The 26,164-nt window shown below is 33.3% G+C and overlaps 1 protein-coding gene and 1 long non-coding RNA gene across 4 annotated transcripts in view; one reads left to right on the top strand and one right to left on the bottom strand.

The window, feature by feature from the left end:
• Positions 1 to 26,164, top strand: part of LOC114344394 (JNK-interacting protein 3) — a 123,841-nt gene that overhangs the window by 32,293 nt on the left and 65,384 nt on the right. The window lies entirely within an intron of this gene.
• On the bottom strand, positions 18,567 to 24,324 carry LOC126887655 (uncharacterized). Its single transcript, XR_007699128.1, has 2 exons — positions 24,151 to 24,324; positions 18,567 to 18,699 (listed from the first exon to the last, which is right to left on the bottom strand). It is a non-coding gene; the product is annotated as an uncharacterized LOC126887655 (long non-coding RNA).

Raw genomic sequence — 26,164 nt, 5'->3', positions numbered from 1 at the left:
ATTGTCCATACTGCCATAATTTTTAAATTAACTGTACCTAAAAGTAAAAATTTTAGTTAAAAGCTGCAATCTGGGGATTTTGTTGAAATTACAGCAATAAGTTGGCATTTTTCTAGTGATAAATTAGTTCCGCTGTCACTTAATAGATGAGAAGATGAGTTCACGTGTCATTTAGTAGATGGCAGCAGTGATGTATTAAATGGAGACAGATGCGCGTTTGCCGGATTTTAAGAAAATCTACAAACAATTGAAAACGAGTTTGGTAACCACGGAAATACGATGAATCACGCGGTTTTGTTTAGAAAAGTGGCCCCACCCCCTCCCAGTACGCATTTTGGACCTTGTTTGACTTTCACTTTCAATCATGATTGTATAACGTCACAGTGTCTTAACAATACAAATATACATTTTTTATGCTTGAAACCGTGACGTTATACGAATGGTTGAAAGTTAAACGAGGTTCAAAATGACTCAAAGTGTTTACTGGGGGATTATACTAGTTTTGACATAATACATAAATAACATCAGTAAGCTCTAGTATGTTATGTGGGGCGGATCTAAAAACAATTTCAGTTTTATTCACTTGCAAATTTAATTTCTGGCAAATTTAATTTTTATAGGGCCGAAAATAATGCATTGTTCGGATACAATTAGCGTCTCTTTGTAAAGACGATGACGTCGACATTTTTACACACATTACACATGCCAATGGCCATTAGTATTTGTTGAGGCATTATCCTAATAAAAAAATTGTAGACAAAACAATATTGTATAATCATTGATTAATTTATGTCAAATATTTCCGTAAGTGAAAAAAAATATTGAAATTTACTGGAGTAATAATTAGATAAACCGATATGCAGACGATACAGTTGTGGTTGCTAGCAGTATCGACAGGCCTGTCATACCCGGGTACCTACAAAGAGCGAGTGAAAAAAGAGATTTTAACCATCAACATAAATAAAACAAAAATGGACACTGGTGAGCAAAACTCAAAAACCTGCCAGACAATTGAAAATAAAAAACCAATTCAACACGTAGAAGTATATGTATACCTTGGAACAGTCGTCAACTAGAAATGGGATCAAACAACCGAAATACGATGTAGAATTGAAAAGGCCAGAGCTACATTTAACATGAGAAATATATTCAATCATTGCGACATATCTGTCCCACTAAAAATACGGCTGCTAAAATGCTATGTATTTCCAGTCTTGTTGTATGGAGCAGAGACCTGGACAATAACGGAAACATTATCGAAAAGGCTAGAGGTATTCGAAATGTGGGTGTACCGACTTATCCTCAAAATGTCCTGGACGACTCACATTACCAACGTAGAGGTATTGCGCTGAGGAGAAAACAAAAATGAGAAATCTGTTTCACAATAGAAACGGAAACCTGAATACCTCGATCATATTATGAGACATGATAAATATCGTATACTGCCACTGACAATACAGAGTAAAATAGAGAGCAAACGTGGACCCAGAAGAAGAAGACACTCATGACTTCAAAACTTACGCCAATGGTTTGGACTAACGTGCCAATGTCCGCAGCGGACGAGGCACATGAAGAAGAAGAAGAAGAATTTAAAATGAGATATTCTTCTCACGGTGCTTATTCGTTCCGAATGTTGGCGATCAGCATGGCTATCCTAACTTTGCATGTTGCTATTCGGAATAGTCTGTTTGTCGATGTAGGTATTGAACCAGTTTCTCAGATATATTCTTCTTCTCCCTGGTCCTCTCTTCCCAGTACCTTGCCCTGAAGAATGAGTAGCGGCAATCTCTATTCATTCCTCATAACATGGCCAAGATATTCTACTTTGCGCTCTTTGATAATAATGTGTGTTAATAATCTCGCATTCCTTGCCCATTCTACGTAAGACCTCAACATTAGTCACACGACCCATCCACGAAATTCTTAAAATGCGACTGTATATACCACATCTTGAATGCCTTGAGTTTTCTTAAAGAAGTTTCGGAAAGAGTCCAGGCTTCTACTCAGTATAATAATCTAGAAAATACATAGGATCTGATAATAGAAATTTTGTTAACAAGTGGTAAATGTGACTTCTGAAACGAGACTTCATCATTATGAACGCTGATCTCGCTTTTCCTATGCGTTGTTTTATTTCACTAGAGTGGTCTCATTGACTGTTTATGTAGGTACCAAGGTATGTGTAGCTGTCCACTCTGTCAATTGGTTGTTGGTTAACCAAAAGCCGTGTATGTAATATATTTCGCTCTTAATGACTACCATTACTTTCTTTTTTTTTCGTATTGAAATTCCATGTTCACTACTTATGTCTTATATGCGCGACATTATTCTTTGCAAATCATCTAGGCTATCTGCAAAAACTACTGCGTCGTCGGCATATCTAATGTTGTTTAGATCTATCATCTAATCCAGTTTCCTCCAAGATAATTTATGAGTATGTGCAGCTTATCATGTTGTACTCTATCAAATGCCTTTTTGTATTCGATAAAACAAATATATAGCACTTAGACAGTCAATAGAGCCTCTCAGGTGCCTAAGGGCAAGGCATTGCGGAATCAAATCTTTGTCCGTGATACTTGTTCTTCGCATTTTTTATATAGGTATTCTGCAGTATATTACTTTTAAAAATGTTTTAAGTAAGTGGTTCATTAGGCTAATTATTATTCTGCCTCGCATGTTGAAATGAGAAATGAAATGAAAATGTGAAATTTTCCGAGGAAAAAACTTTCCCTGTTGAAAAAACATTCAATATGAAAAAAGTTATTGTAGTGAGTCTGTTTTTCAATTGACTTACGTATTTTACATTTATTAAAAATACTAATTTTATACTCGATCTTCATTCTGAGAATTAGCATAATTCTTTTTTGGTCATTTAGATAGGCACTTACTTGTATTTCAAATATTTGCAAATTTCTTTAGTTTGAAATAAATCCTTTTGAGCAGGTAAAGAATTACGAATTGCCGTATAATACAATATTAAATAATAAACTATATCCAAATGAATGAACGTTTAGTATCTATTAATGAGAATTTACCCTAGGCAGGTAAAGAAAGGATTAACAACTGTCGTCTGTAAATGCAAAGTACGATTAAGATCGAGATGTGCCGAGCCTAAGTTGCAATACATGGCATCAATGCGGTGTCGTTCAGAGAACTAAATTTAATAATAAAATATATCTACGTGCTGCCATCTATTCAAAGAACTGTTAAACGTTAGTTTAAAAATTGGCCACCTATTTTGACCATAGCGTACTAATACCCCCTTAATGATGAAAATAATTACGTATTATGAACTATTTATTTATTACAAATTAAAATATTTAAGATTTTGTTCTGTCTAATTTAACACATACTTGATCGTATAACACACTTAAATTTGAAAAATGCCTCCTTTTTTTGATACACTCACCGGCACAAAATTCCACCACCCAAAATTTTTGATTAAGATTGACAATCTATAACTTTATTATTTGTACTCCAATTTTCCAGATTCTCGCATCAGTTTGTAGGTACATGTATTGATGTCGTTTGTTATTATTCCGGTAACAAAAAATGTTTGCTTTCATGGTATTATACGGGGGTGAATGGAAGCGTTGTTTTTTCTCCTAACTTTAAAAAATTCTGTGGAAAAATTGGAGGGCTGATTTTGTTTCATACAGTGGCGGTTCGTGGCCTTGGAGACAGGGTCGGCAAGGTTTTTTTGTCTCCTCATATAGGTATACCATCAAACTAAAAGGCTTAATTCATCATAGGAGATTTTGTTGTTTTTTGCTTTTTTTTTATTTGATGTACTTGACATTCTCTCTTGTTTCATGGTGTTTCGACAATACGTGTTGATTCTTTTGAGACAAGGTAAATCCCGTTTTTTTTTAGGCAGAAATTGGTGGTAATAAGAAAATTGATAAACAGTTTGTTGTAATGAATTGCAGTACTTACTACATAGAATTATACATACATATTGTGCAACTTATCCCACTTTCTGAAAATATTTGGACCAGCATAATTTTTAAGTACCTAACTTGTAATAATAAATATCTTGGAAATTCTTTGGCGAACGTAACTTTTAAATTTTAAATCATCAAAGAGGTCAAAAATTTGTAAATCTTCAAAATTCGAAAAACGAGTATCTATTTGCATATAATAGTAGGTATCCAAAATTTCAAGATATACTTACTCGTTTTTCGAGAATATGTATCATCTCGTTGTTTTTTTTTGGGGTGGTTCGGAAATATCAAGCGAATCCAAAACGTCACTGCGTATATATTGGAAACTACTATCATTACGAATATCTCTGAGATTTTGCACCAGCTTTCGTATTCTATTTTTAGAATAAATAATGTCAGTTGACTGATTTTGAACAACAAGGAATATCTTGGGCAAACTCTGTCTTAAAAATATTTAAAAAAATATTGAAAGAGTCATTAGTATTTAATAAAGTTCTCAAACCGATTGCTTCACGGATCGAGGTATCGCCACTTTCAAAATCATCGCCTTAGATAATAAAATCAAAAACTTCCAAAAGCTGTTCACGAAAATCTGCTACAGATACTAAAACTATAAGAGATAATCTGCTTAGATAAAACTAACCGAGATTTAAAATTTCATCGCGTCTGACAAACTGTTCGCTTTTTTTTCGAAACAAATTTGTTCTAAAGCAGTAATCCGTTTAGGTGAGCTAAACTGACAAGAAAAGTCGATATTCTTTATTTTTTTACACGTATCATGTAAAACTAAATTCATTATATGCGCATAATAGTGAGTAAATAAAGCTTGTGATGCAATAGTTTTAACTTTTGCCTGGAGACTATTCAATTCACCACTCATCACAGCAACGCCGTCATAAGATTGCCCCAGTTTGCCCTACCAATTTATTTTTGGTATAAAAAAATTTGAATCTGTTCTTTAAAACACCAAAAACATATTCTGCCTTATTGCTGTTACTCACATCTCTAAAACCTAAAAACCTCTCATAAATATTACCACGTAACGCGTATCGAACAAAATAATTGATAATTATGAATGACATGATAATCAGAAGTTTCATCTACTTTCAGTGAAAAGCAAATGGTTTTCTAAATCTCAGATTCAACAACGTTATTCAAAATTTAACTATTTGATTATATGTATTATGTAGTTTATTCTGTATTACGAATACACTTCGAATCAGAAAGTAAATAGGTATTTCTAAAACAATTTTATTAATTCTCTATAATTACTTTGATTTTTAACAAATGCTTCGATCCATCATGTCCACTAAATGATAATTCCTGACAACTTAAAAAAATTACAATATCAATTAAACGACGTAAAACGGCGTGATTATTTTTGACAATTTCTACCGATGCATGCTTCCAAATGAAACACCGACCGGCAGACCTAAATGTGCCGTACTTGGCGCGTAACCTGCCATGCCGTATCTTCTATTGCCCACGGAGAAAAGTAATAGTATCGTTCGCGGTAACGATTCCGTACTTGTCCAGGATTACTTCGCATGCGCACTTTAAAAATCGCATGCGCACTTTAAAAATCGCATGCGCACTTTAAAAAAGAGAACGCTCTTTTTTAAAGTGCGCATGTGAAGTAGTCCTGGACAAGTACGGGATCGTTACCGCGAACGATACTAATGTTCGCTTCTCGCTTGCTCATCGACTTGTTACGTCGTCGTTGAGTTTTACGTGTAAATTGTCAAGCTACGGATGTTAGGGACGGCTAGCCGAAAAGTCAGATAAATGGCTCGGATCATTGATTTTTTGAGAAGTCTGTTATGCGCAGGAATCACTTAACGCTCGGATTGATCAAATTCTTTTAAAAACCATGAATAAAATTTAGTCTGTATTATCTGATAGATTTTTTTTTATTTCAGAGATACAAATATTTAAAAAATCTATATCTATAAATGTGTGGGTCGGCACTGCCGACCCTGACCGGCCGCCACTGGTTTCATACTCCTTTTGTATTATCCTGGAGGTATCACCAAGGTTTTGTTTTTTGAATTATTCGAATATCTCTTTTCTTGTAAGAGCTGTAAATAAAAACACTGCTTTGAAGGTTTATTTAATTAAAAATATCAAACGCACTAAAATTAACAAAACAAAACAATTCAATAGCGGATATGTCCACCTCTTGCAGCAACGACTGCTCGCAATCTGTGTAGCATCGATGTGTTATCCTTGCCTGGGGAATAGCCCGATATTCCTCTACCAGGGCCATAACTGTACCAAATTTTCTGGAGGACTAGGATGACGGCGAATAGCTTTTTTTAATTCATCCCATAAATGCTCAATAGGATTGAGATCTGGGCTGCATGCGGGTCATTCTAATCTTATCAATCCAACCTCTATTTAATGAGTCAATCAGTGTTTTTATTTACAAAAAATGGTACAGCTCTTACAAGAAAAGAGGTATTCGGATAATTCAAAAAACAAAATTTTAGTGATGCCTCCCGGATAATATGACAGGACTATGAAACAAAATCAGCTATTCCATTTTTCCACAGATTTTTTAAAGTTGAACGCTTCCATTCACCCCTGTATAATTTCATACAAGCAAAATTTTTTTTGTTACCGGAATAATACCAAACGATATCAATACATGTACCTACAAACTGGTGCAAGAATCTTGAAAATCGGAGCACAAATAATAAAGTTATGAATTGTCAAACTTAGTCAAAGATTTTGGGTGGCGGAATTTTGTGCCGGTGAGTGTATTTCAAATAAAACAAAATGTTTTTACATCCTTGTTTGTTTACAGTATTTATTATTTTTAGTTACTTATATTTTACTGTAACAAAGTAATTATTTTATGTAAATAATATGTACCGAACAAAATTCAAAATGTGTTTGTAGTTTCTTATCAAATCTTGGCAGGTGTTTCAGAGCAACATATTTCAAATATCATTTAAAGAGTAAAAATTTAAATTCGTTAAAATGGGCAAAATGCCTCCACTCCCAGAATTCAATTTTTTTAATTTTTTTTACGTTCTACGTGATTAAAAAAGAAGACTCGACGCAATTAGCCCATCACCCCTCCCCCTTTCCCCAAAAACGCCAATTTAACAATTTCAAAAAATTCACAAGCATAGTTGACGCTTTTATAAAACTTGTCTATTTATATATAAAAATGCATTTTTTTTTTAGAAAAACGCGTATACTTTTTGGAGGTGGCTGCCGATTTATTTTTTTATTTTGTGTATTTTATCAAAAATATATTCCTGATTTTTTTTCAGGTTTTTCCGTAAGGTGTGTCACCTTCAAAAAGTCAAAAAACACTTTATAGACTTCAAAATAGATCAAATCAAGATTTTTTAGGTTATATGTATAATTTGAAGTACGAGGTCCTTAGAGCATTCAAAAATTTGAGCGAAACACATTTAAAGCTTCAAAATGTTATACCAAAACTCTTAAGAACCTTTTTTGAATGTCCTAAAGAACTCACTTCCTTCAAGTTATATGTAACATATAAAAAACCTTGATTTGATCTATTTTGATGCTTATAAAATGAAGAAAATCAAAACCCCTAAAAAAACAGTTTTTTGGATTATTTAACGTACTGGACGTTACGAAAAAATCTAAAAAAAATCAGAAATATATTTTTTGATGAAATACACAAAACAAAAAAAATAGACCTGCAGCCATCTACAAAAAAGTTATACGCTTCTTTTGAAAAAAAAAAAAAAAAATTAGCTGTGGCTAAAAAATAGCCCTATTACACTCAAGCTACGAGTCTATAAAAAGTAGAGAAGTTTTATTAAAGCCTCAACTATGCGTGTGAATTTTTTGAAATTTTTATATTGATTGTGGTTTTAAAGAAAGTAAATTTTGTTTCTTTTTATAAACCAGTTTTACTTTATCGTACTCCATACGTAGTATAATATAATAGATAAAGTTATAGGATCGAGCAAAAAAATTTTTCTTTAGATTTCACTTTTTTTAGACGTTTTGAGTCCCCCTGAGTCTAAAAAGCAAATAAAAAAAACATGTCGGAAGTATGTGTACGTACGTATGTACGTACGTATGTCGCCACCGCCCAGCAAAAACTACCGGACCGATTTCGATGAAATTCGGTATGAGTAAGTTTAAGAGAATTTTGTCGAGAAACTAAGCTTTTAAAAAAAACCTCTCGAGGGGGGCCGAAATAGGGGGGTTATTTAGGGCCAATTTTTGCAAATTTTGACCGAAACGAATAAAATTTAACTCAAAGTTAGCTCATCGATAGGTAAATAGAAATACGGAATTTGACATTTCCAAATTCAAAATGGCGGCCAACATGGCGTACCGCCCACCTGACACACTTCCCTACCTATCTAAAAACTTGTTTAAGATAAGTTTAATTTGGAAAAGTCGTTATATAGCCTAAAGATGGGGCTATAAGAGAAATATTATTGTTTTTCGGAAAAAGTTATGGGTTGCCTATATTTAAGGGGTCAAAATTTGACATAACTTTGAAGTAGATTTTCTCAAAAATGGCTCCAAGGAATTTGTTTATTTTTTTATATATTTTTGATGTCCTATCGGTAAATTGAATGACATTAGTCCCCATAGGAGGGGAGTTATGAATTTTTTATAAAAAAAATATTTGAGTGCCCGTAACTTCCTCTGTAATAGAAACTAAAATTTGAAATTTGGCAGACATATATGGTACTTTATTATCTATTCTCACAATAAGTTTTACCCAAAATATGGCTTCCGGTTGAACCGGAAATGAAAAAAAAATCGTAATTTTTTAGATCCGCCCTGTATATTTTTACATATTTTGAAAGAATGAAAAATTACCTTTCCAATGACATAAAACTCGTTGCTGTAGCTCAAAAACTCGAAAAGTTACAGTAAATAGAAATTTTGCTAAAATCTTGTGTGTGTCCTCACTCACGCGATCATAGCAGAGCATTATTATGGGGCAGTCAATGAGGGTATTTGGCTCCGAATTCCCTCCTACTACATCGATGTACTTGCTATTTTCACAGTAAGTAGGGAATAGCTCAAGAAACAAAATCTACCCTATATACTATGGCGCTTTTATCTTGGGGCGGTTCCCACCCCTTCAAGGGGGTGGAAAATTAGTTGGTCAAGATAACCACGTAAGTGGCTAGAGAACCTATTTGTAAGCAAAAACTGATCTATACTTTTTTTTTTGAGAACTCAATACTTTTTGAGTTATGCGTAGTTGAAAACTGGCCATTTTCATTGAAAAATTTCACACCTCGCACCTTTCAAACAATAATTCACACCTTTTCGGACTGATTTTTTGGTGAATACCTTAAAAACTATGCATCGAACTAAAAATAATATATAAAACATTTTTTAGATTATAAATAACAAAGAGATTCGTTCCTTCGTAAATCTTCTATTGATAATACAAAAAGAGATATGGTAGGTGAAAAGAGTTTGTTTTTTGGTGCATGCTCAAATTGGTGTATTCAACTTGAAATAACAGAGAAACGGTAGGTTTTAGGTGTATAATGCTACCAACGCCTTTTGTAGTGTTTGAAAAGTCCTTTAAAATGAGCACCGTTAAACGTCGGTTACATTCAAACTAAGCGAGATATGGTGCCAACAAAAATATATGACTAATGTACTTTAAGGAAAATACGTACATACATAATAAGTACATATATTTAACCCCTCATCCACCAGAATTTAAATGCATCGCTTTTCTTCTGCAATACCTTTTACTATAGTGTTATTTCTACTTTCAAAAAGTTGAACGGGTTTAAAATGAAAGGTTTGTGAAAAAAATAAGATCAAATTATACAGCGCATTTTTAAATTTTCATAAAAATCTTCCTTTTTCTCCATGTAATTCGGAAATAAAAATGTTCCACTCCCGAGAAGGGGTGGGAACCGCCCCCATGATAAAAGCGCCATAGTATATAGGATAGACTTTGAATTAGGAGATTGGGTTACTCCCAAAATTTCATTAAAATCGATGCAGTAGGATAGAATTCTTAGGCAATATCTTGTTCTTACTCTCGCGCATTGACTGGCGTAATAGAAATAGAATGAAAATGCAAATATTGTAAACTATTAATTTCTCTGAAAAATGAACTAATTTGAAATGAAAGTATGACTAATATTCTATTGATTTATGCAATAATCTATAGTATGTCCCGGGGACATTGTCCCCGAAATCTGGCATCGAACATTTTCTCAAATGCAGGAATTAATGATGCGTAGAACCATAAAATATTTTCAAGTATACAAGATGTCTCTAGAATATCAAAATAACGAGTAACTGTGTTATTTTTATAAAATGCCAGTATCTAGTACGACAACGATAATAGATCGGTACGATAAAGTTCTCGGGCGGCCCTTCCGTCCAGCGTTTTTTTGATTATTCAACGTGCCGCACGTTACGAAAAAATCTGAAAAAAAATCAGAAATATATTTTTTGATAAAATACACAAAACAAAAAAAACCTGCAGCCATCTACAAAAAAAGTTATACGCTTTTTTCGAAAAAACAAATTAGCTTTGGCTAAAAAATAGCCCTATTACACTCAAGCTACGAGTCTATAAAAAGTAGAGAAGTTTTATTAAAGCCTTAACTATGTGTTTGAATTTTTTGAAATCTTTATATTGATTGCAAGCCACCCAAAAAATGATGTTTTAAGGTGTAGGGGTTAGGGGGTGATGGGCTAAAATTGCGCTGAGCCTTATTTTTTAAACACATAAAACATAAAAAATGAAAAAATTGATCCAGGTTGTATCGATCTCAAAAGATCGCAAAAAACCCCAAAAACGCCCAACTTTTGAATGTCCTACAGGACTCAGTTACTTCAAATTATATATACATAAAAACATTGCTCTTGCATGCTCTTCTACATAACAAGGTCTAACCGCCTATCGGAGGGTACTCATTTAGTTATTGAAATAGTTTCACTTGAAAATGGTGCGTCGTCTTCTGAAACGGCTGCCCTTAATTGTCAGATTGTTAGAATCTTACAAACATTAGTTTTTTTTAAAGGAGGTATACGAAGTGCCAAAGCTATAGTATAAGTACCTAAAAAAGTGTACAAAAAAGTTCATTTTGGTTTTAAAGAAAGTAAATTTTGTTTCTTTTTATTTTCCTATAAACCTATTGTATTTATATTTATTTGATAGTTTATATTTGACATTTATTGAACAAAGCACCAGTCACATTGATTCAAAGAAAAAGGTTGTAAGTTTTAGTCTTGAATTATGTTGAAGTCTGGATCAAACAATAATTTTTAATTTTCATATTTCAACAACTCACTGGTCTTGATATAATTCTCAGAATTATGTCAAGAAAAACCTGCTTATATCTTAAGCAATTTATTATTTTAGTTGATAAATATACTCCTGGCCAAAAAAAAAAAAACGGGACACCTTAAAAATGGGTCATTTTTTATGTCTAGTATCTCCTAAACCTGTTGTCCGATTTTAGTGATTTTTTAATATGTTATAGCCTTATTATTTAAGAATATGGATGTAGTAATAGTGTTGCTGAACAGGTAAATGCCATTGTATACCGGGTGTAACAATAATACTGTGTTTTTTCCTGAAGCTTCGTAACACCCTGTGGAATATTCTAGCATTTAAAAAATATTGAAATTAGAACTCGATTGTAGCCTTAGCCTTTCTTAGCATTCTGCTTTTTGACTCATTCACTTATGTTGGATAATGAAAAAGTTAGGTACTTTGACAACTGGCTAAGTTCTTCATCAATACAGGGTGTTTCTAAACAAGTGTGACAAACTTTAAGGGGTAATTCTGCATGAAAAAATGACAGTTTGATTTATAAACATATTATGTCTGCTAGTGCTTCGTTTCCGAGATACCAGATGTTGAATTTTTTCTTACACACTGACGATTTATTTATTGCTGTAAAACCGGTTGAGATATGCAAATGAAATTTAGTGGGTTGTAAGAGTCAGTTATTGCGCATTTTTGACATACAATTATGTATTTTATATTCACCATTGGCGTGCATACGGGTCATATCACCTGTATGCACGCCAATGGCGAATATAAAGATTTTAATTGTATGTCAAAAAATGCGCAAAAACTACCTCTTAAAACCTACCAAATTTCATTTGCATATCTCAACTGGTTTTAGAGCAATAAATAAATCGTCAGTGTGTAAGAAAAAATTCAACATCCCGTATCTCGGAAACAAAGCATTTGCGGACATATGTTTATAAATTATAAATCAATCTGTCATTATTTTTTCATGCAGAATTAACCCTTAAAGATTGTCGCACTTATTTAGAAACACCCTGTATTGATGAAGAACATCGCTAGTTGTCAAAGTACCTAACTTTTTCATTATCCAACCTAAGTGAATGAGTCAAAAAGCAGAATGTTAAGAAAGGCTAAGGCTACAATTGACTTTTAATTTCAGTATTTTTTAAATGCTAGAATATTCCACAGGGTGTTACGAAGTTTCAGGGAAAAACACAGTATTATTGTTACACCCGGTATACAATGACATTTACCTGTTCAGCAACACTATTACTACATCCATATTCTTAGAGAATAAGACTATAACATATTAAAAAAATCACTAAAATCGGACAACAGGTTTAGGAGATTCTAGACATCAAAAATGACCCATTTTTAAGGTGTCCCGATTTTTTTGGCCAGGAGTGTAGCTTACATTTTAAATAAACTCATAAAACAGAGCATTCAGTTTGGACACATCGAGACAAGCCAGTCTCTATCCTCATTATTGACTATTCCGCTCATTAAGTACTAATTTCTCTTGGTAAGGTAAGTATACAGTTTAATATCTATACAACAAACGCCAAATTTTTTGAAATTTCTTCTATAATTATAAGGATCTTTTTTTTGTAGTGTTGATAGGTCCAAGATAACCACAATCCTAACGATTTCAGATAGTTCCATGAATTAAGGCACCGTCATCATAAGTGGCTCGACAATCCGTTGTGAATCTTGGCCTGCCCGCAAAGAAGTCGATTCCTGCCAACTACCCTCCATCTTTTGATCCTTAGAATCTTCAGGTCTTCTTCCACATCATCAATCCATCTTATTCGTGTCGTTGTCTACTTCTTGTGCCCTCTGGTTTTGAAAATGTTAATCTCTTCGTGTACTCGTCATCTGACATCCCAGCAATGAATTAAGGCATCAGCGACCTTTAAAAAGACAGAAGTACTTCATTCGTAACAGCACATTGAGGCTCTTTTTTCTATTCTATCCTCTGCGGACGAGGCAAACTATATTTCTCAGATTGCATTCTCTATTCGAATTTTGATTTCCTGATTCGTGATTTAAGAGTGATTCCGTTACATCCCAAGTACAAAACTTTTCATTTTTCTCTAGTCTTTTATTCTAGTCATAAAAGTATCTACTCTATTTCTATACAAGTAATCTACGGTTGGCCTTCGCTAATAGGACGGTGTCTATATCTAAGATGGTTTTTATTTCGCCATTGATACCATCAGTTGAATCTTAGCTTCTCTTAATCATTTTTTAGAGTACCAGTTACAAACAGTAAAGGTGAAAGTATACAACCTTGTTTGACTGTTTTCTTCACGCATTTTTTGGAAAACTTCTGTTTATATGTATATATTCGGCTCATTTGTATATATTTTCTTTCGAATTTATTTCATCTGGTTATAAAGTGAAGTTTTTATTAATATTTATTCGATGATGAAGATAAAATGTAAATATGTACCTAATAATTTAGAGTTATAGTTTTAATTTGTAACTCGAAAGTGATTTATAATAAACTGTGATAATCTTGTTGAATTTCATCAAAATATTTGTAGTGACTCTTTTAACTTTCAACAAGTATCATTAAAAAAATATGTAAACTGACCCAGACTTCAAATGAGTCCCCTAGGACACAAGGAGTGTAAGTGACAATTTTTATTGGGTTAAATACAAAAATGGACTCCCAAACACATAGAAAACATGGTGGCTTCAAACTTTCTATATAAACTAACAATAACATGATCAAAAATGACATGTCATTGAAAACATGCTGACTAGTATGTACCTATAGTTGGTTCGATAAACTCAGACACAACTGGCTAGTGATTTTAGTAGGTAATTTTTTTGTTTTTGGCCAATTTTGCCAAAATTGGCAAAATTGCTAACTATGTATTTGGTAATTATTAACTATTTAGTAATAATTTTTTGCCAATTTTGCCAAATTGGCAAAATTACTTACTAAAATCACTAGAAAGTTGTGTCTGAGTTTAGCGAACCGACTGACTATACCTAGATTTTTTTTCTAGAACTTTGAAAAAGTTTTCTCAAAACTTAGCACTTACCTTGTGTCCTAGGGGCCTCAAATATGGTCCTACAGTTTGAGAAAGCACTGATACTGATATCTGAGACTATGTAGGTAGAGTGAGATTATATAGTATGTATATGTAATTTTCTATTATACATATATAATTACTCTCTTTTATAATAACTATTTTATTAATTATTGTATGTGGATCGGTAGATCTGATGAACAACGATGCTATTTTCATACTCGTATTGCTATGTTAAGGTAAAGTTCTTATGGCTGTTTTCATAAAAGTACATCAATTTTACTAACCAATGGACCATTAACTGTAATATACTCTGAAATATTTTACAAAAGATGTTAAAAATCAATTAACTGGCTTCAATTTTTCTTGAACACAACACAAAATAACAAATGTAACTTTTCTTAGAAACTTACAGTTTAAATATCGAAATAAGAGCCAATCGCGTCCACTAGTGGACATAAGCCTCCCTCAGTTCCCTCCAATATTCTTCACATTGGGCCGTTTGTAGACAGTTTCTCGTCACTCTTTTTACGTCGTGGGCTCATCTAGTCGGTGGTCGTCCTCTCTTTTATAGTTCCTGGGCCTCCATTCCATGATTCTTCTTGTCCACCCTCCATCTTATGTTCTAGATAAGTGCCTTATCCAGTTTCATGTGCCGAAAATAGATTTGTCATAAGTTTAGTTTTCTCAAAGTTTATTTTTAATGCTGTATTCTCAAGCAGTTTTACACGTATGTATCGTAGACGTTGTGTCTTGTAAGTTGTTTGCGATTAATACCACGTCATCTACATACTTCATATGATTTAATCTTTCTCAATCTATATTGATGCCCATATCTTGCCATTGAGTGTTCTTAAATATTGAATCTAGAGCTGCTGTGAATAATTTTGATCAAATATTGTCTCCTCGTCTTACTCCTCGACCTAAGCTGAATTGCGTCTTCATGTAGTCATATATGTAGCGTTCTCATCAATGTGTTTGATTTCTGATTTGTGACGTATACCTGTAATCTATTCGGCTTTGCTGTAGTGCTTGCAGTACTGTTTCAAACTCAAAAGCCTTCTAGTAATCGACAAATGCAAGGACCAGTGGTATCTGTGCCATATCCTGCCCTGAAACCGTGGAAACTCTTTTCCATGGTTTCAGGTCACCAGTTGATTAATAATAGGTCTGTGAAAAATATAGTATGTTGAACAGTTTATTGGCACGATTATGAAACCAGCCATTAATCTCGTATAATCATAAAATGTAGTTATATAGTAACAATCAATCATTCATTCATTCATAAAGCACTTAGATAGGGAATGTTATCTACACAAATATGTACCAAAACATTATTCATATACATTAATGTCCGGTATACACGACAATGATTTATCGTAGCGATGTGACTGCGTAGTTCAGTTGTGCAGTTTTATCGATAGTGTTTACGAAAATTGGCGCACATTTTAGGTTAGTGGAAACGATTGGCAGGAAGAAACAAAATTTATTTGATAAATCGTTGTCGATCGCGGTTGCACAGTTTTATCGTATAGTTGGTAGTGTTTAGACGAAAGTTGGGCCAATCATTCAGTTCGTTCACAAGTCTTGCTGTAGACAGACGCATCCGCGTACCTCAAAACATGTCGCAAGAATATTGTAGCGGAAAGAACAATAAAATCCTTTATAAAAGGTATATATTTAAAATCCCTAAAAAGGGCTACATTACAGAACTAGTTTTCGATTGGTTGACCAATCATCATAAGTGCTTACCTAAAATGAATATAACCTGGTAAAATAATGCCAAGATTTTGAAATTTTGACTACGATTAAGAAAAGTTGTAGGTTATACTCACGTGAAATTTACATGCTAACCACCAATATATATTTTTACAAAACATGTGGATCAAAACCCTTTACAAGTGATCCGTCAAGGAAACATCGGTTAAAAATGGTCCCGGTAACATCTGAGCTATGGTTGGACTTGTTCACATAGTGACAGTATGGCAGCAAGTGACAATGAAATAGATGGAGACTCCTGAACGATGACATGACAGAAGTGACAGTTCCACAGGAAGTTGAAAAATTAACCTGTCATATTTAAAGACTATGATGTACAACTAGTTAAAATAAGAAATGATGTAACAACACTCAATCCATTGTGAAAAATAATCATTTAAAATATAATAAACTAGATGTTGTAGTTAAAAATGTATTCACGTATATTGTCAGTGGAGGTGGTTAGGCAAACCACATTACACAAATGTTTGTATGTATTTGAAAACTAAAGTCAGTAAACAAATCTTGTTGTCAAAAGACCTAAGATTTAAACAAGCAATTTTGTGTTGATTTAAAGTTATCGAATTTATTTAACTTATTGGTGGCTGTTGGAATTTGTGTAAGTTTAAAAAAGGTCACAATGGAGGTGACTGAGGTGTAAAAAAGTCTTAAATTATCTAGAGGAGGATGTATCATTAAGAAAGCACAAGCTCAAACTTAGACGACTAATTCCTAAAGCCCCCGCAGGCTGTCCGGATCAGAGGAATTCAGCCTCCAACTTTTAAGGAAAATTTCAACTCATTTAATAAATTTAGATCAAAGTATGACTTTCTTTTGAAAAGCCAATCCTTACACCACACACTCCTTGATTTTCTTTTCTTTTTGCACAAAATAAGCCAGGCTATTACAAGCGCGTCTTCGTCTTCTGTTGTGGATGACACGTTTATATTCTGAGCTTCTGCAGAGAACCGATGGTCGATGCAAATTTTGTAGACCTATGGACACTCAATGGATGTTCGATAAACTGCCCAAACGAAGTCGCATTGCTATGATAAATCGTTGAAGTGTATACCGGCCATAAGGCTAAACTGAATGAGAAACCACTTGAATATAAGCACGGATTGTTGGTTATATTATTGTCGTACATTAAGATTTTTGAAATTCTGGTCAGAAATAACATATTTTAAAAATTCACGTTATTAAAGCTAATCATGAAAACTTAATGTTAATGTCTTTTAGGGCCGGTTGTTCGAACGCTAATCAAAACTGATCATTATCAAATATTTAATTACAATTATATTTGATTAAGCGTACTTCTGACAGATGTCGCATTTTGAGGTTATTTTGACTGATTTATTTTATTATTTTGGTTTTAATTTAAAATAAAACATAATTAAACTCTTTCTGATGTTAATTTCTTGTTTTTACTTACAAATCAATAATAATAATAAGCAATTTTTAATAATTTAAGAGCTGCGGCTATATTTTAATTACTGTTTTACCTACAATCAATAACTGATTAGTGTTTTACATGTATTTTTCATGTCGCGATTTGATTCCCATCAAGAAAATTGATTACAATAAATGATTGATTATAATCAACTTCTTGATTAGCGTTCGAACAACCGGCCCTTAGACTAATATCTATATACTACAAAACTTCCAGTGTTAATTCGGTTCGATAGCTCAGAGAACTCAGATTGTTAGTAGCAATAATCCATAATATTTTTTCTTATTTTGCCCCTTTTTGTTATCCCTGATATTGCTCTTAGTAGCTTCATTTTTGTTTAATGTAGCATACTTTTGATTTTATTGGTGTCTCCTTTTTTATTGTAACATTTTTTGCCTATTAGTGAATAATATTTATGATTTCCAGCAACAGATATCTAGATTTACTTGAATTTTATTTGTTAGTAGATTGACAATTTTTGCTTATTAATGAATAATATAGGTTTATTTATTGTATGAGACTAACTAACATCTTCCTACATCTTTTTAATACACCCTGCTCTATTTTAAGAAATTAACAATAATTTCTATCTTGTAGACACTTGTAGACCAGAATTTTAATACTATCGCTTTAAGTTTTTCATTTTGTTACCTTTTTGTTAATTTTTAATTCTTTAACTAAACAAACTTGCCGTTTGCTGTGATAATACCTACCTAAGATGAATAATTGAGAAACTAGTTTTGATATCATTATGTTATAGCAAATGCGGAGTCTAAAAAAATCAACAACTATTTAAAATGGGATTATTTTCAAAATTATAAGTTATTTACATCTATTATTTTGTCTAAAAAAGTAGAAACGCACTACTATAATCTGCTTTTAACGAATGATGATATCGTAAATTATTTTCAAAATTGTTAAACACAAGTTTTTATCAAATGCAAAATAAGGAAATTATTAATATTCTTTTAATTATTTATGTTTTAACATAACCTTTTTATTTACTATAATTTATATAGTAGTTTAAAAGTAGACACATTCTGTCTATACGGGGTGGGCTAAAGAAAACAGTCCACAGAAATGACGAAACAGGTCGATTTTTATTCTAAGGGGGACACTTCTTCTTCTTCTTCTCTTCATTTGAATGGCCTTAGCTGCCAGGGCTATCCGGCCAGGATCCGTGAATATAGACTTGAATATTCAAGAGCCGTACCTGAGGTACATCTGGGCTTAAGCTCATAGCTCCTGAATCTGAAATATTAAGAGATAAAAAAAAAACTTTGTAATTGTTTATAAGTTCCATAACTAAAGTTCTACTATTAATGGTCTAGTTCTAGTACTACCACGCAAAACCGCACTAAGCACAAAGCACATGCATTGCAAGCAAGCATAAAGTCATAAAGTTTTTAAGCAAGCTACACACGAGTCATTGTTGATGTTAAAAACTTTTGCACTGCGATTAATGTCTTTGAGTTTAAATTTTTAAACAACACATCAGTTAATGTCGGATCACCTTCTAGTTCCCTTCTAAGCAACTGGGACTCTCTTTGGAACCTAGTACATTCCAATAAAACATGTTGTAAAGTTCCTACACTGCCACATAAACACTGGTTTGAATTCACTACCTTCAATCTAAATAAATGTACAGGAACACTACAATGTCCACTTCTCATACGACACATTTGTGTGATTATACCTCTCCCCAGGTTGGGAAATTTTGTAAACCATGCCTTTTTATATGGAACTGTAACTTGTGAGCAATAAGTAATTCCTTTTGCCTGTCCTATTTGTTGGAATCGATTTTCCCAACCGATCCATAGGTTTTCTTTATATTTAATTTGAAAATCTTTAAAGGAGGCCTTTGGTTCTTCACTAATGGGCAGCTTTCTTCCAAGATTCGCAAGATGGTCAGCTCTATCATTCCCAATAATTCCAGTGTGACTTGGAATCCATGCAAATTTAATTTGTCTATGTTGTTCATCAAATTCACATAGTTTTTGTTTTAGTTGGAGAGTTTGTGAGTCTATTGCCGCCTTGTAGCTTGATCTTGTGATTTTTTCTAGAGCACTCTTAGAATCACTACAGATGAGGCACTTTGTAAAATTATTCTGTTGGATTAACTCTAATGCTTTTTTAATGGCAAATACTTCTGCTGAGCAAATTGAATTAGCGGAGGGTAATCTTGCTGTTAACTGTGTTCTCTCGTTAAGGTATATCCCAATACCTACATTACCTTGTTTATCTTTGGATCCATCTGTGAAAATAAGTTTATATTCCGACCAGTTATTGAGGTACCATTCCATAAACTTGGTTTGGTTATTTGCTTCTTTGCCCATATTGACAGTTTCATAAGCCATAGGAGAAATCTGAATATTAAGTGGAAAGGAGTGACAAGGAAATAAGGAGCTATGTGCTACCTCATGAATTTCATGTAAAGTATTCTGGAAAGCAGCCAGTATTGGTGGGAAATATTTTCTTCTCCAAAAACTAAAGTAACCCAGAAAGACATTGTGAAATTGCTCAATTGAGGCATATATTGGGTTGTCATAGGCTACTACTTTTAAAATGAATTTAGATGCTAGCCATATTCTTCTGAGATCTAACGGTGTTTCTCCACACTCTGACAAAATTATATGAACTGGAGAAGACCTCATAAATCCCCCCACCACTCTAAGAGCTCTATACTGAACCTTATCCAATTTTGCAAGTAGAGAACGTGCACAACCTCCCAGAAAAATGGATCCATAGTCAAGATGTGATCTAATGTATGCCTTATATAGAGTGAGTAAAGTTGCAGGATGTGCTCCCCACCAAGTTCGACACAAACAACGAATAATATTGACTCCACTGGAAGCCCTCAATGCCATCTTTTCAATTTGACTTCTCCAAGAAAGGGAACTATCTAGAATAACTCCCAAATGAGAAACTTCTTGTTTCCAATCTAAACGTGTGTTATTCACTGATATTAGTAAATTCGGAATATTATTCCTATTTCTATCAAAAAAAATTGCTTGACTCTTGCTAGATGACAGACACATTCCCATATCATGAAGTTTATTAGAAATACTTTCTACTGTACCATTCAATTTTTCCACAACATCCACCCAGCTGTTGCCGGAGCAATAGAGGGCAACATCGTCTGCATACTGAGTAATTAGAACATCCTCTGGCACACAAAATGAAATTATATTGATGACAATATTAAATAGTACTGGACTCAAAGGGGAACCCTGAGGAAGGCCCACATTGGTAGTTCTTGGTCCTAGCAGATTTAAGGAAATAGGATCACGAACAGACACCAAACGATTAGTCAATAAATGTTTAACCAATTCAATAAGTAACCATGGCAAATTGAGATCTCCCAAAGCGTCCAATAATTGGATGATTGACACTTTATCATATGCAGAAGAAATGTCTAACATAACAGCAGCTGCTGGTTTCCTTTTTGAGATATTCATTGAGATTTCATTGACCAGATGAATTATGTTTTCAGACACCCCTCTACCTTTACGAAAGCCAGTCTGGAAAGGCGATAGGATCATAAAATGTTCTACATACCAATCTAACCTTATTTTTATCATGTTCTCTAAAAGTTTACTAACACACGATGATAAAACGATTGGTCTCCAGCCCGAAAGACAATTTATATTTTTATTGGGTTTGGGAATTAAACACACTGTTTGTGATTTCCATTGAGTGGGAATATGCATTCCCTCCTTTAAACATAAATTGAAAAATTTTAACAGGAACTTGATTGCTGACTCTGGAAGATGTTGCAACATAGAAAATGTTATACCATCCTGGCCCGGCACAGTATCCTTTCGTTCAACCAAAACCAATGAAAGTTCGTTTAAAGTGAAGAGTTCACACTCGATAGTATTAGATTTCACTGGGTGAGACGCAATGTCCTCAAATACAGGTGGAGTCAATGAACAAAGCATTTCCTCCCCTAACGATGAATTACTAGGAGTTCTAACTGAGGCTTTAGTGAAAGCCTTATGGAAACTTCTCACTTTTCTCCACATTACTGATATTGGAGTATCAGGTGAAATTGTGGAACAAAACACAACAAATGATTTTTTCTTTTTGGATTTAAGTTCTTTTTTACAATGTGCCCTAATTTTTTTAAAATTAATGAAGTTTTCTAAAGAAGGTACCTGTTTGAACTTCTTGACTGCCTCCCTCTTTGATTTAATTAAAACTGAACACTCTTCATCCCACCAAGGTAATTGTGGTTTATGGAATCTAACACGCTTTTTCTTAGGGATGAACCTGTTTGCTGCGTCTAATATTAGGTTTTGAAAATCTGTGTAAGACTCATTAGGGATGTTGTTAATGTTAGACTCAATATATTGGTTGAATTGTTCCCAATTGGCTTTTTTCACATTAAAGATACTGCGATCTTGAAGAGGGTCATTTCCTTGGGGACTATTTCTATCCTGCCCGTAACACACTACAAAAGGAAAGTGATCACTTGCTCCTATCTCTGGAAAAACTTCCCAGAGGCAGTCCACAGCCAAACCTGGAGATGCTATAGCTACGTCAGGGACACTGTTTGAGTCAGGCGGTGAGATTCTTGTCGCCTCACCCGTATTGAGAAAACACAAGTTATCCTCCTCCAAAAGATCTGCAAGACGATTGCCGTTCGGATTGTTAGATGATGAACCCCATAAAGAATGTTGGCAATTCAAGTCACCTATGAAGAAAAACGGTTTATCACACATTTGAACCAATTCTCTAAAGATCTCCTTACGAAAACGAACATCTGGTGTCTTATACGATCCTATAATAAAAATTTTTTCAAATTTGATAATGATAGCCTGCCATTTTTCAGGCAAGTGAATATGTGAAATGTCTATCCTATCAGCTGCCAGAGACTGATGAATAAGTACAGCTATTCCACCCCATCCATCAATCCTATCATCCCTATAGCAGTAAAAATTGGGAATATGCAAGTGCTGTGAAAATTTCAGATGTGTTTCATTTAGAAGAATGATATTAACATCATATTCGTTAAGAAACACCATTAGATCTTGCTTATTGTTAAAGAAACCATTAATATTCCAATGCAAAATATTAAATATCATAACTATATATATAATTTGTTACTATTATTATTTTTTTTTTAATTTTTAATATAAAAAATAATATATTATCTGTAAGAAATAAATGAAAATTCAGTCAACACTACTTTTACTAAAATTAGATGTATTATGTGACTCATCAAAACCTGCAAAATCCATATTATTATCAGAGGTTAAATCAACGTTTTTTGAAAATACACTATCCTGAGAATGTACACGATTGCTTGTTAATGAGAGTGCAAAACTTGGGCGTTGTGATCCCGTATACTTTTGTGAATCATTTAATTTGTTTAAAATCGGTAATCTAGGTAAATTTCTGCTTAGATCCTCATTTAATAGAGCTTTATGCGCCTCTTTGTCATAACTAATGTCTTTAAGAATTACTTTATTTTTCCTTTTAACTGGGACCACATGACTTTGACTCTGGAAATGGGGAGTGGAGGATGGGGATTTTTGAAGTGCTTGAGTAAATGCTCTGGGTGAGCTGGATAGTAAAGAAGGAAAATCCCTACTTCTCCTCTGAAACATTCTCGAATTCTCTGGCTTTTCCTTAATTGGGGGAAACAGCTTGGCAGCTTCAAAAAAGGTGAGATCTTGGAAGACCATTACTTCATTTATCTTTTTCTGTCTTTCGAATTCTTTGCAAATTTTATTTGTGGCAAGGTGATCAAGATCGCAGTATAGGCATTTTGGTACAGAAACTGTGCAGCTTTGTACTGTATGTTCATCGGAACATTTCGGGCATCTTGCTTTTCCCCTGCACTGTCTTTGTGAGTGCCCAAATCTTAGGCATTTGAAGCATTGCTGTACAGGAGGGATGTATGGATCTACTGTTACCAAGTTTGAATATATGATTATTTCTTTAGGGGGAGTTCTTACGTCAAAGAGTAGTTGTACAGTTCCTGTTGGAATGTATGTAACGGTCCCACTGCTATCTAAAACTCTTCTGTTAAGTCTTCTGGCCGATATAATTTTCACGTTTTTTTGTAATTTACTGTCGTTAACTATGTTTTCCATTGAAATATTTATACTTACATCTCTAATAATACCCCTTGATGTTAGCATTTTTTGAGGTATATAAGCAAGAAATCCTTTCTCAAGGATTTCTGTACTATTTAGTACCATATTTGCCTGTTTGGAGGTGTTAAAAATTACTCCAATTCTATTCATGCCTTTTCTACTAATTTCTTTAATTCCAGTCGTACCCATTGTATGAAATACTTTCCCAATATCCATAGGATGGATATTTCCTGCTTTTCCCTTGTCACTCTCTATCATAATAAGGAATGGGCCGAAGTCAGTGTCCTTGTATTCAACTTTTCTTCTACTAATATTTTCAATCCTAGATGATAAGTTATTAACTTCTGTTAACATGATCTGATCGTTTTGGAATTTATTTTTTAAAGCACAGAGTTCTTTTTCTATTAAATTAATGTTATTTTTATGTCTCGGGGCTAGCATGTGTATGGAATTTAAAAAATTTTGCGAGTTCAATGAAAGCAAAGCATAGATCCCGCCCCCTTTGTCAGGGGGGCCGGGAGAGTTAGTGTCCATCTCCTAAGCCAGCCTCTACTCTACTATACTACTGCTACTATGATTATATAAAGGCAAAACTTACAGAAAAGTCCTTAGTATTTCTAATTCACTACTAACGTATTATCCCGTTTTAACTTTTAAATTAACTACTAAATTAATGTTCAAACACTAACTAACTATATCTACAGTATAATTACTTAATTTATAACAATTTTAACGCGATGATTTAAGATTTTTCTAAAAAATAAAACTTGACGTCCAAGGGGGACACATTTTTACGATACATACATCTGTCATTTGTCAACCCCTCCCTCCACTTCCCTAACCCCTTATTTTTAAATAGGGAATATACCATGCGCGGCATATCATTAGAAGGGAATTGAAATGGACTACTATTCAGACATAATTATCGTTCACGATTTTTTTTTTCGATATTTGCACCGTTTTTGCAAAAAAAAAACTGTCAATATATTTGAACTACAACACCTATTAAAAAAGTAACGTAACGTCTATGGTTTGCTAACTGTAATTTTTCCTGTCGCGTCACATTTACTTTTGATGTGATAAAAAAATGACATTAGCAAACCATAGGCGTTACGTTTCATTTTTAAGAGGTGTTGTAGTTCAATTCCTTATTTAAAAATAAGGGGTTGGGGAAGTGGAAGCGAGGGGGTTGACAGATGTATGTATCGTAAAAATATGTCACCCTTAGAACAAAAATCGACCTGTTCCGTCATTTCCTTAAAATCTAATAACTAGGTACTGCCAAATATCGAGGTGGATTGTTTTCTTCGGCCCACCCTGTATAATGTATACATTATTTTGCTTCTAACGGAATATAGAATACCTGCTAAATCAACCATTCTACTTATATTGTACACAAATCTTCCCAAAGTGTAATGGAAAATAAGTTTTTGATAACTTAAAATAAGTCTATGAATTTAAAGTAAACTACTTTGCAAAAATCGTTCTGGTTTACTATATTTTAAAAGATTTGCTCAATATTTTATAGTAATATAAGTTAACAATACTAATTAATTTAATTCTCTTGAACATTTAATTTAAGATGAGTAAATCTTATTTTTAGGCATAAAATTAACACAATTAGTGCCTTAATATACTAGTTAGTTGCGTGAAAGAGTAAATAAATATTAATATAAAAATGTCTTTGAAATTAACGTCATGATCCATTTGGTATTTTTTTATTGTTGTGCATTTGTTATTGGACAATATTGGCTCAAAGTTATATATTTTTTAAACGATTTGATTATTATTTGTACAGTAAATAAGACTCTAATAGATTATTTTGTTCAAAGTCGAAAAACCTCCCCAATGTTTGATGTTAGTCATTCATGAATTATATTCATAAATATTTTGACAATGTTAGATAAAAATGTTTTGTTTTGACAATTAGAACGTGTTTTGTTTTCTGATAAGTCTAATTTTACAATTTTGCCTGCTAGTTGTCGGAATTGCCGCTATTGGTGTAGGGAAAATCCTCACTGGATGCGAAAAGATCATACACAATATACTGAAAATGGTTGGAAAATAGTTGCAGATCATATCATAGGTCCCTTTTTCATTGATGGCAATTTGAATTCTGATAATTATTTAGCACTCCTTCAAAATAATGCCATATCTACTTTGACAAACTTAATATCCTGATCCAGCAAACCCACAAGTTCCAGCGAATATGACATACTTTTGGCAAGATGGAGCACCACCCCAGTTCCAAATTCATGTTCGACAATGTCTCAACCTAATTTTTCCAAATCGGTGGATAGAAAGGTAAATATCAATGGAATGGTCAGCACCGTCTGCTGATCTGATGCCATTAGATTTTCCAATTTCATTAACTCTCTTAATTATATATTTATACATTTGGCCAATATTGATCTATTTAAATAATGCATCTACAATTATTAATTAGACCAAATAGTTAGCGATTCGTGAAAACGAAAGAATATTGGTTTTCATTTTTTTGCATTTGGGTATGTTTCGATTTAACACATTAAGACTTAAGTCTAGTCCCTTGTAAATAACATAGTTACCAAATGTAATACAACTAGCACATGTTTGTGTCCGTTAATAAATTT

This window comes from Diabrotica virgifera, chromosome 7 (assembly GCF_917563875.1).
Source record: "Diabrotica virgifera virgifera chromosome 7, PGI_DIABVI_V3a".
NCBI lineage: Eukaryota > Metazoa > Arthropoda > Insecta > Coleoptera > Chrysomelidae > Diabrotica > Diabrotica virgifera.
Note: the sequence above shows the minus strand (reverse complement) of the source record. Positions and strands in the feature narration are given on the sequence as shown.